Raw genomic sequence first — 11,537 nt, 5'->3', positions numbered from 1 at the left:
AATGAGAGTAGATCACAAAAGGAGTTTGTCTCATCTCTAGGTTTTCTTGTGGCTGCGTTTATGTGTTTACTTGAGAAGGGGTATTTATTTCCACATGGCGTTCAAAATCATTTGGCTGCCATGTCTAATATTCCCAGCCAGCATGCCAGGTCCCAGAGCACCACAATTTGTACCGTTCACCATTGGTTGCAGGTAGTGACTCCAGGACTCTTCAGTGTTGCTTTATGGGTTATGAGGGAGACGTTTTCTCCTGGGCAGCAAGGGGCTGAGGGGATCAGTCTAAGGATATATTGGGTGCTTTAGTAACAGTGGTTCCTTGCAGCATCTCAAGAGCAGTTTCCCCTAGAGTGAGAAGAAAGTAAGAAGCCAACCCAGTCCCTGGAATGGAATGTTAGGGAAAAAAATTATGCCTTCCGGTTCTAATACAAGTGTCTTGCTAAATGCTTCTAATTTGTACTTTTTTTTCTTTTTTCAAAATTATTACCTTTCGATCTGGATATGGGAGAACCACTTTCAAAGGTTCATTTAGTTAAGTGCTTTTTAAGCATTTGTTTTGACTTAAGTTGGCCACACTCTTTTCCTAAGATTGCCCTACAAATTAGCATGGAATTATTGCCTTTTGCCCAAAGAAAAAGAGGTGGCAAATAGTAATACTGGTAAGGCAAGTGTAGACCAGAACTCTGAATCTTGAAAGAGTTTACTTACTTTCCAGCAAAAGGGGTAGCGTATGGGCAATAGAATACACGTTCTGTGTGTGTGTGTGTGTGTGTGTGTGTGTGTTATGCCACATAAGAATTCTTTCATGTGTCAATAATTTTGTTTCTTTGGGAAATCGACTTCATCGGAGGCAGACTCGCTTTGCCCAGTATTTTTGGACACATTCACTAGTCTCTCTGGGTTTTTTCATCTGACCTGTCTGCATGATTAGACTACAAATCAATCAATATACCTCTTGATCTTCTGCCATCTTTAACTTTGTACTTTATGATGATACAATGATCTCACCGTGGCTGGTTTCAGCCAGACCCCTGGGTCTGCCAGTTACCTTCGCATGTGCCAGGAGGTGAACATGAACTCATTTCAGGAAAAACAGACTGATTTGTTCAGGTGTGAGCAGTGGCTTTTTTAACTGCCAAAGCATTCCAGTTCAACAAGATGTTCCAAGAAAATATAATTTTGGAACCAGTCCGTTCAGCTCTAGGTAGGAGAGGCCGCTTAATTACTCTCAGGTGGTCAGAGCAGAAACAGCAAGAGCAGGGTCTTAGCTACACGGCAACCAAAGCCTGTCAGGAGCAGGTAGGTGGGCTCTGAGCCCTCCTGAAGGATCAGGTACAGAAAGTAAGGGAAGGAACTGCGCCTGGTCTCCTTCACGACAGAAGTGATTGGAAAGTGCCAAGGCCAAGTCATGGGCAGGGGGCAGAGAAGGCACAAGGTGGAGGGCATCTCGAGCCTGAATCCGATTTGTCTCAGATTCCCTGAGATCTTATCAGAGTCACTCTCTGCTGTTTTGCTGTCTGCATTCCTACGTCTCTCCTGCCACTTCTCATTACTTTATCTCCCACTTGAAAAGGTTTCATTGTTTAATAATCTGCAGCGTTTCTGCTAATGAATCCAGTCCAAATGTTTGAGCTGCAAGACAAGTCTGTCCTGAAACTGCTCTCTCCTTCATCCTGCTTCACATAAATGTGAACAAGGCAGAGAGACAGGGAAGAGAGATACCGTAAGGAAATAAATAGCACGTCAAGTTCTCTTTATTTAGACAGTGATTTTCCCCAAACTTAGTTAAATTCCAAAAATTTCACTGGGCTCCATTCTATCAAAACTCAGTTCCCTCCCAGGTGTGTTAACTAAAGTACATCCTACTCTGAAAAGGATCAAGGACCACTGATGGCTGAAGAGGAATGAAATTCAGTGCTCTGACTTGAAAGACTGGAAACCCTATTCCCATAAGCCTCAGGGGGAAGCCTAGTTTAAGTAGGTGCCAGTTTACAAGTTAACATGTTCGCATGATGGCAAAAGGGAGAAGCCATCTGACTTTATAAGCTAAGACAGCTTCACACTGAGATAATGTGAAAACACAGTTTTGGAAAGGCTGAACCTCAGACTGTCAAAAAATTTAAAATCTATGGTCTGGGGGCTTCCCTGGTGGTGCACCGGCTGAGAGTCGGTCTGCTGATGCAGGGGACATGGGTTCGAGCCCTGGTCCAGGAAGATCCCACGTGCTGTGGAGCAACTAAGCCCGTGCGCCACAACTACTGAGTCTGTGCTCTAGAGCCCGCGAGCCACGACTGCTGAGCCCACGTGCCACAACTGCTGAGGCCTGCACGCCTAGAGCCCGTGTTCTGCAACAAAGACAGGCCACCGCAATGAGAAGCCCGCACACCGCATCAAAGAGTGGCCCCCGCTCGCCGCAACTAGAGAGAGCCCGCGCAGAGCAACGAAGACCCAATGCAGCCAAAAATAAATAAAATAAATAAATTTATTTTTTTTAAAAAAGTCTATGGTCTGTGGCCAGGATTCCTCATAGAGATAAATTATAAATAAGGTTTCCTAGGGATCTGAGTTAGATCCCAATACGAAATATATCACTAAGGACAATCGGTCTGTCTGAGCTGGTGTCTGCATGCACGAACTAGTTTGGCTCTTTGATGCATATGAAAATCATTTTGGTTCTGAGAAGAGATTAAATTCACAAGTGCCTTTTCCTCCCCTACATATTGCCAGACTGGCTCAACTGATTTTTTTCCCACTATCTGGCATAGGATAAATAATCATATGTATATTCAAGACACAAAGGGAAAAGCAATAATGCCTGAAGAATTTGAGTAAGGCTAAGCCCGTGCCAGAAGCGCTGTTGCTATGAGAAAATAGTGAGAACCAGTGAGAAAATGTGACCAGTGCCATTTGCTATAACACAACAATTGGTCTAAATTATGGCACTAAGTACTAGTCATGTTATTTTCTTCATCTTTAAAACTGATTGATAGCATTTTGCATGTACCACACAGAAGCATTTTGAAGATTAAAGCGACACACTGGGTCCCTGAGTGAAAGGTGTTTTATAGTGCAAGATTTTATTATTACAACTATTTCTATATCAAGATTATTTTAACATAGTTTAGGTTTATAACCATCCTTCATCCAATGTGAAACTCCCCAAAAAAGAGGTAGAACATTTAGTCTGCTAAAAAATAAATAAATAAAAATAGCTAATTTTGCTAATAGTTATGAAATTCAAAATCAGTTTTAAAGCAAAGTAAATATTTTCACCAATTCAAATAGAAATATTCAATTCTAACAAGAGTGCACTGAAACTGATACCGCCACGCATTATTGGGGATGCTGCAATTAGCTTCAGCCATTTGGTAAATCTATTTGGAAATATATATTGAAAGTTCTTAATAAAATAGCTTAAAATATAAAAGAAGATATAAGGACATGTTCAGCAAAGAACAATTTACAGCAACAGAAAAACTGGAGGCAATTCTAATATCTTCTAATAGTATGATTGAGCAAATTATAATACAAACTTAGAATCCTGATTATACAGTCAACATTGTGCTTACTTTCCAAGAAGCAATGGAGAAAGATACTTACAATATAATGTGAGTCTCAAAAGCAGAATACAATTCAAAGAATGCAAAATGACATATACAATACTACTCTAATGCTATTAAAAGAATATAAATAAAGAGAAAATGGAATATGTACAAATGATAATAGTTGCTCTGTTAGGAGAATGGATACTTGGCCTTTTTAAAGGAAGTTGAACTCCCAAATCAAAGAAAAAAGGAACAAAGATCTTGAACATCAGAAATAGGATAGAAGTCATTGCCTTATCAGAAACAAGTCAAAATCAAAAACAACGAGTCTTCGTGGAAGGCCCAGCTGCAAAAACACAAACCTAACTTCAAGTCTGTCGATTTATTCAGGTAAAGTCGCTGATGAATCTGGGCTGAAGTATCAGGCACTGGTTTTAGTTACTCAACTTGAAAACCACCTCCAGGTTGTAGGGAAATGAGAAAAGGGAAGCTCAGGCTTCTGAAGAAAGACTTGAAAAGTTAAATATGTTTCGTCTGGGAGGAAAGATGGAGAGGTGATCTCATTTCAGTGTTTGGATACCTGGAGCAGATATTGCAGGACCAAGGAGGTGACGTGCCCTGTTCACTCAGAAGCAGTAGGAAACGGCAGAAGGAAAGGGTTACATTAGAAAGATTTCCTCTCAAAGATAATTATATGTTTATTCCAGTTTTAGTCTGAATGACAGGATTACAGTCCCCTCCCCATCTGTAATCCAGGGAGAATAATGCTTGCCACAGAAGTTTTAATGGCTATAACATCTGTAAAATACTTTGAGCTCTTCAGATGAAACATGCCATGTGAATGGGGAGAATTATTGTTATTATTTTTGTCTCCTGCCTTCCCAATTGGTATGTTTCCTTGTGACATTTATGGGACCCCTCCAGCCAGCCAGCTGCTCTGTAACATGTCATCCCAGTGATATTTTAAATCCTTCACGTGGTTCTCATCTTACTCAGAACAAGAACAGCTGAAACGTTAATTGTTTGTCATGAAAAAGTAGAAGCCACAGTACCCCTTCAGGGCTTAGGGGTCAAAGTTTTTCCTAACATCCACTTGAAGGCCTATGTCCAGGCTTCCTAGTGAGGGTATGTTTGATGGGTTTTGTCTTTCTATTTCCTTTGAAGATCATCAACTGATGGGAGAGCCTTGGACATACAGCCTCCTTCCAAGATTTCTTTTATAAGAGTTCATTCAGATTCAACTAATGCCTATGAAATCCCTACTCAGTGTGTGCTTGGCACTGTTTGCAGACCTTTGACACACATTGTCTCATTGTTTAAAATAACCTTTTCCATATTGAGTAGCAATACATGCTTTTGATTGTTCAAAAAATGGAAAATGCAGGGAAGTTTAAAGAAGCAAAAATAAATAAATAAATATCCTATACTAATCCTAATACTCAGGAAGACAATCATTGTTGCTGTTTCTGTGTATTCTAAGATTGTGTGTGTGTGTGTCTGTGTGTGCATGTCTATTTACCCACTTAACGTTATTTCATAAACATTTTCCCACATTATTAAATTTTCTTCGCAAGCACAGTTGGTCAGGCTGGCACGATACTCCGACCTATGTAGAGGCCATATGTTTTTATGCTTTACCTCACCTAATTTTCATACCATCTGCAATTCAAGTGAATTAATTGATGAAGAATTAATTCATTGATTGTTTGTATAAGTCGTTTATACTGGATCTTTTACAATATATTTGGTCTTCAAAATAACCCTAAGAGAGAGAAAGAACAGCTAGTCTTATCATTTGCTGGCTAAAAAACAACCCAGAGGGATAAAAGCTTCAGTCCAGGTTCACACATCCAGGAATCTGAAGAACAGAATCCAGGCCTCAGTGAATACCACCAAATCTTGAACTCCTAGATTATTCTATTGGTTTCCACAAAGGTTGTCCCTCTGAGATTATGCTGATAGACTGGTGGTCAAATCATAGCAGTTAAATAAGGAAGGTGGATAATTTGTAGAGTTTTTTAAAAGATGCCCTCTTGGTCGTTTCCTTGACACCTGCATTCAGACAACATATTTACTTCCCTTTATACTTACAAAGCACTTTCACACTCTCATAATTTCCCATCTGATTTTCACATTAACCTTCGGCATCAGGCAGGTCAGGAAATATGGTCCCTATTTTACTTATGATAAAACTGAGGCCCAGAAAGAGGTAGTGACTTGCTGAGGTCATGTCAATGGTCTTGAAACTCAATCTGTGACCCCTAGCTCTTCCCATTGTATCACATTGCTTGTGACTTACATTTATTTCACTTTCCAGCATTTTGATTACTGTCCATTTTGTTTGTCCTTTCTTCTTTCCCCCTGCAATCATTTTCTGGCTCTTGCATCTAGAAATATCTTCATCTCATTTCTGGCCCCAAATTCTTCCATACCTCCTAGTTACGGCACTATTGTTTCTTTTTTTTAATTTAATTTATTTTCTATACAGCAGGTTCTTATTAAAGGAACTGCTATTTTATAACTATTATAAAATAGTTATCTATTAGTGTATATGTGTCAATCCCAGTCTCCCAATTCATCCCCCCTCCACCCCCCACTTTCCCCCCTTGGTGTCCGTACGTTTGTGCTCTTCATCTGCAGCACTATTGGCTTGAATAGAAAAATAATTTTCCTTACTGAAAACTCTGCAGGTCACTATAAAAAGGGGTATCAGAGAAACTATAATGCTGAACAGTTTCTACGAGCCAGGTGCTGTGGTCAAGCTTGGTAGACACTATCTCATTTACTTCTCCTAACTGCTCTCAGGTACACTCTGTTATTTCACATTTCATTTTACAAATGAAACTAACAAAGCTTAGAAGGACAAATGACTTAAGGAGAAAGGAAGTTGGAACTTGAACTGAGACCATCTGACCCTACTTCTCCATAGCGCACTCACTCTTAAAATACTTCACTTGGCTTCACATAAGAAGTAAATAGAAAGAGAATTCTCATCTCACCCCCATTTTTAAAAGAAACTGAGGCAGGTCTGGATTTACAACCAAGTGGCTTTACTAAGAGAATCATGTGCCGCTATTACACGAACATGCACTTAATGATTGCAAACCAAAGGTCTAGCTGATAAAAGTGTATCACCAGGTGAGAGTAAATTCAGATTTTTGTGTCTCAGTAAAGTTATAGGATACATACAACTCTTTTCTCCCTCACCTCACCCCTTCCTCCCAGTTTCAATCACCGTAACAGTAACATTGACAGATACACATTCTCATAGTTTGTTTTAGACAAGTTCAGAAATCAGCAATAGAGAATAGAAGTGTCGGGCTTCCCTGGTGGCGCAGTGGTTGAGAGTCCGCCCGCCGATGCAGGGGACGCGGGTTCGTGCCCCGGTCCAGGACGATTCCATGTGCCGCGGAGCGGCTGGGCCCGTGAGCCACGGCCGCTGAGCCTGCGCGTCCGGAGCCTGTGCTCCACAACGGGAGAGGCCACAACGGTGAGAGGCCCGCAGACGGCAAAAAAAAAAAAAAGACTAAAACTGTATAGCTAAGGAATACAAGAATGTAGGATGTATTCTACAATGAAAAATATTTTTGATAGCCTTGCTTACTTCACAAATCAAAGTGCCTTACTTCCTGGGTTCTGCTGTAACAACTGGTATGAAACTTTAGCTGGAGTTTCTATTTTAGTTAAACAGGACTATACAAACAAAAACAATTGGAGGAGTTCAAAGAAGAGTAATTGCAAAAACAAAATTAAAAAGAAGATGAAGAAGAAGAATTCAGTCATAAGGTAAGTGTAACGCAATTTGAAATCCGTATTTGCAAGGAGAACTAACCTTCACACCTTCTCTCCCTTCTCTTTCCAATGTTGACCCACACTGATTTAAGTCATGGACCTAAATGACTCAAAACTACCCTCCAAGTATTTCTCTGATCCAGACCTCACTCTCCTTTAATCAGTCCTGAGCATCAGGTACTAACTCATCTCCTGGTTCCTAACCTCTTGCCTGCCAAGTCATCCTTCCAGCTGTCCACAGAATTATTTTCACCAGATACAGAAGTGATTCTATCCCTCCCCAGGCTCAAAGTCTCCAATGCTTCCTCCGTTTTATAAATCCTGGCTGCCAAATGTCACCTCTGTAGGTCTCTGGCCAATCTCTCCAGACTCTTCTCCCAACAGATTGTTTCTCACAACCCTCCAACCCCCACACTTCCCCATCTTTATGAACTCCATTTTCTTTTTCTTCCTTTCTGTTTATTATTTTTTGTGAGAGTTATGTTTTATTTGGCAGCAATTTTTAGGATTTCAAGCCCTCAAGGTGGCCTCTCGGGTAACCCTGAGAGCTGCTCGGAGGAGGTGAGGGGGGGAGCTGGACGTATAGGAGTTTTGCAACAAAGGGCAGGTAGTAGGAACAAAAGATTCCTGTTAATTAAAGAAAACTAGAAATCTCAAGTTAAGGCATTTAGCGCTTTTCTATGTATGGGATGATGAAACCATTCACTGAAATCATTCCTTCGTTAGGCACCCCAAGCTATCTGGGGGCCAGTATTCTGTAGTATTTTCACATCCTGAGTTTCCGCAGGGCTTACTGTGGGGAGGGGCTGCAGTCTGATGGCTGCTAGATGGTAGGTATTCTTTTCCTTCCTGGGTTCACTCAGGGCTCACCAGCTCACCATCAGCAGTGGCTGGGCTGTGGCTGCAATCACCGAACTCCATTTTCAAGTGTACAAAACTTACCAGGAGAAAGGAGAGAACGAAAGGAAGAGGTCCAACGCTTACAGAGCATCTCTCGTGTGCTGGAGTCCTCACTGGCCATCAGGGTCCCATCCCAGACCGTGGGCCTTGAGGCTGCATGGTTGAAACAAGCACGGAGACTGCAGATGAGAAGCCGCTCAGTCTGGTGACCACCAGTGATGTTGGAAGAACTGACAAGGTAGGAAGGAGAAGCAGTGAGACTTGCAGACAGCAAGATTAGAGCCCACAGCAGGAACTGGTGAGCTCAGAGCAACATGGAACACACTGCGCTCTCCCTTCCTGGCATCCCTGGCTCCTTAACACCGCCAGGAGTGAGAATCACTGCCCTCCTTCTACTTGCTCCCCATTGCTGCTTTTAAACCATCATACAAAATCTTCACTTCGTTGAGATTTCACACATCTTCCTATTCCATCCTCTGTGCCTTTCTCCTCACAGTCACAACAGATTCCCCCCTTGAGAACTTTGAGGTCCAAATCCAGCTCTCAGCCTTTTGTCTCCATCTGACTGTCACCAGGAATGACCTTAACATCCACGGTGACAATCTATCTGACCTACTCTCCTCAACATTCTCTAATCTTCATGACTCTAACAGTCTTTTGTCACTCATCGACCACCCACTCCATGGCCACCCCCAAGACTTTGTCATTGTCCAGAGGTGTTTCTGCTTCACCTCTGACATGTTTAACTCCAACGTACCAATCCTTGACCACACTCTCTTGACCTCACGGCTCTTATATCTTCCCGTTTCTCCGTCCTTCCCTTTCATTCCATTCTGAGGCAGGAGATAGATGGGTCCCTGGCTGAGCAGCTAGAGTTTGTCCCCTGTGGACAGATAACTCCAAGATGAAGACGAGGAGGAACTGAGCCCCACCCAGATAAGAGACCACATATTTCTCACTCTCAAGGTCAATGACATCTTTCCGACTATACACTAGCAGAAAGGCTCCTTGGAAATCAAAAGGGAGTTATGTCGACCTACCCATAGGCCTCTTCACCAGAATACATCTTGGCTAAGAGATGCACATGCATACATGGGAGGACCCTGAGATAAACCAAATACAGACTCAGAACCAGGTAAAGCAAGACGAGTGGCCAAAGGAAACCCGGAAGAAATGCCACACATAAGTGATTCAAACTACCACGAGGGCGCGACTTTCTCTCTCAGCCCGCCTGTGTATCCACACGTACTATCTCTCCTCTTAATAAACGCTTTACTTGTTTCACTACTTTCCGTCTTGGTGGGAATTCATTTCTGCAAAGCCCTTTGGGCCAGGGCCTTGTCACTGGCCATTGGTCTAGTGGTTAGGATTCAGCACTCTCACCGCCACAGCCGGACCTCCATCTCTGGCTGGGAACTGAAATCCTGCTTCAAGCTGCTGCAGGCCAAGGCCACCCAAGATGAATTCCTTTACATATTCATGGACACATACTTTCTTATCCATCCCAGACCCCATGGACCCTCATTTTAACCACTTGCATTTCAATCAATTCACTCCTCTTTTTAAGAAGGTGTTTATGCCTCCAACTTTATAGAGGAAAAAACGGAACCTGTTGGACATATACTTCCTCAGCTCTTCACCCCTACCTAAAAATCTATGTCTGCATAACCAGGATTTTCTTTTTCCCAGGCCAAATGGAGAGGTGTTCCTACTCTCAAACTAGGCTATTTTCTCCACTTAAGTTCTTGATCTCACCTCTTATGTCCTTGCTCCATTGGTTATTCTTTCTTTCTCCTTTTTTTTCAGTCTTTCCCTTTCAACCGATTTCTTCCTCACAGACTATCAGTAAATTCAAGTGTCTCACATTTAAAAATTCCCTTCTGAAAAATAAATTAAAATTCCCTTCTGCTTCCCCCTGACTATCCCCTAATCCTCCCTCCTTTCATTCCCACGTAGCTTCCCACAAGGAATGGTCTAGACTCTCAACTTTCATTTATGGGCATCTTATTCAAATGAGATTATGATCCAGTAGGTCTAGGATGGAGACTGAGAGTTTGAACTTCTGATAAGCTCCTGGGTGAGGCCAGTACAAAGGGTCTCGAGACAATCCACTTCTTCAACTCAGATGTACTCTTCAATCCACTGTAATCTGGCTTCTGCCCCACCACTTCCACACCCTGGCATGGTCACCAATGACTTCTTATTTGTCAAATCAAATGAGTATGTGTCAAAATTTATGACCTCTTAGAGGGAAATCCGGTTTACTATTCCTATTGTGGAACTACAACCTTGACCTCCATGATGCCACTCTGTCTCTTTCTCCTTCTCTGATCATCCATTCTTAGGCTGCACAACTGGCTCCTTTTCTTAGTCTGCTTGGGCTGCCATACGAAGTTCCACAGACTGGGTGGCTTTAACAGCAGAAAATGTTTTCTTACAGTTCTGGAGGTAGAAGCCCCAGATCAAGGTCCAACAGGGTCCGTTTCTGGTCAGAGCTCTCTTCCCCACTTGCAGATAGCAGACTTCTTGCTGTGTCCTCACATGGCCTTCTCTCAGTATTTATGTGTGGAAAGATCTCTCTCTCTCTTCCTCTTCTTATATGGCCACCAATCCCTTTGGATTAGGACCATAGCCATATGACTTCATTAACCTTAATTATCTCCTAAAAAGCCCTATTTCCCAAACAGTCATATTGAGGGTTAGCGTTTCAACATATGAATTTTATTTTATGAACAATTCAGTCCATAGCATCTTCCTTTGTTCTATCTTCAAAAGTTCACATCCTGCAGAGTTCTGTCCTATGCCTTCTCTCTTCATTCCTTATGCCTGGAGAGTTTCATTTACACTCTTGTCTTCAGCTACTCATACATAAGTGAGAGTGAAATCTTTATTGCAAGCCCTGTTGTGTGTATCCAGACACCTTCTGGATGTTTCCACTTGAGTGACCCTCAGAAATCTCAGACTCAATATCACCTGCCCTTCCTCTTGTTTCCTCATCTTCATAATCCATTAGTCACACCAGACAGAAGCTGGAGTACCCTCTCAGCAGCCCCATGGCTCCTGCCCACTGCCACTTCCTCTGCACTCAAGTCATTCAAGCTCCTCTATACCAGTCTGCTTTTAGACCTCAGGACCTTCCAAGCAGGAAGACAGAATGAGAAAGGATGTAGTCCTTACAGTCAGACTACCTGGATTTGAATTACAATTCCATCCCACCACTCACTAACGGTGCAACCTAAGGCAATATACTCACTGTGCCCCAGCTTCCCCATCTGTAAGATGAGGGTTATTATAATAATTCTA

General features: G+C 42.2%; 1 pseudogene; it reads left to right on the top strand.

The window, feature by feature from the left end:
- Positions 1 to 8,391: 8,391 nt before the first annotated feature.
- The window catches only part of LOC132428767 (ATP synthase subunit beta, mitochondrial-like), a 77,602-nt pseudogene continuing 74,456 nt past the window's right edge, over positions 8,392 to 11,537 (top strand).

The sequence above is a fragment of the Delphinus delphis genome, chromosome 7 (genome assembly GCF_949987515.2).
Source record: "Delphinus delphis chromosome 7, mDelDel1.2, whole genome shotgun sequence".
NCBI lineage: Eukaryota > Metazoa > Chordata > Mammalia > Artiodactyla > Delphinidae > Delphinus > Delphinus delphis.
Note: the sequence above shows the minus strand (reverse complement) of the source record. Positions and strands in the feature narration are given on the sequence as shown.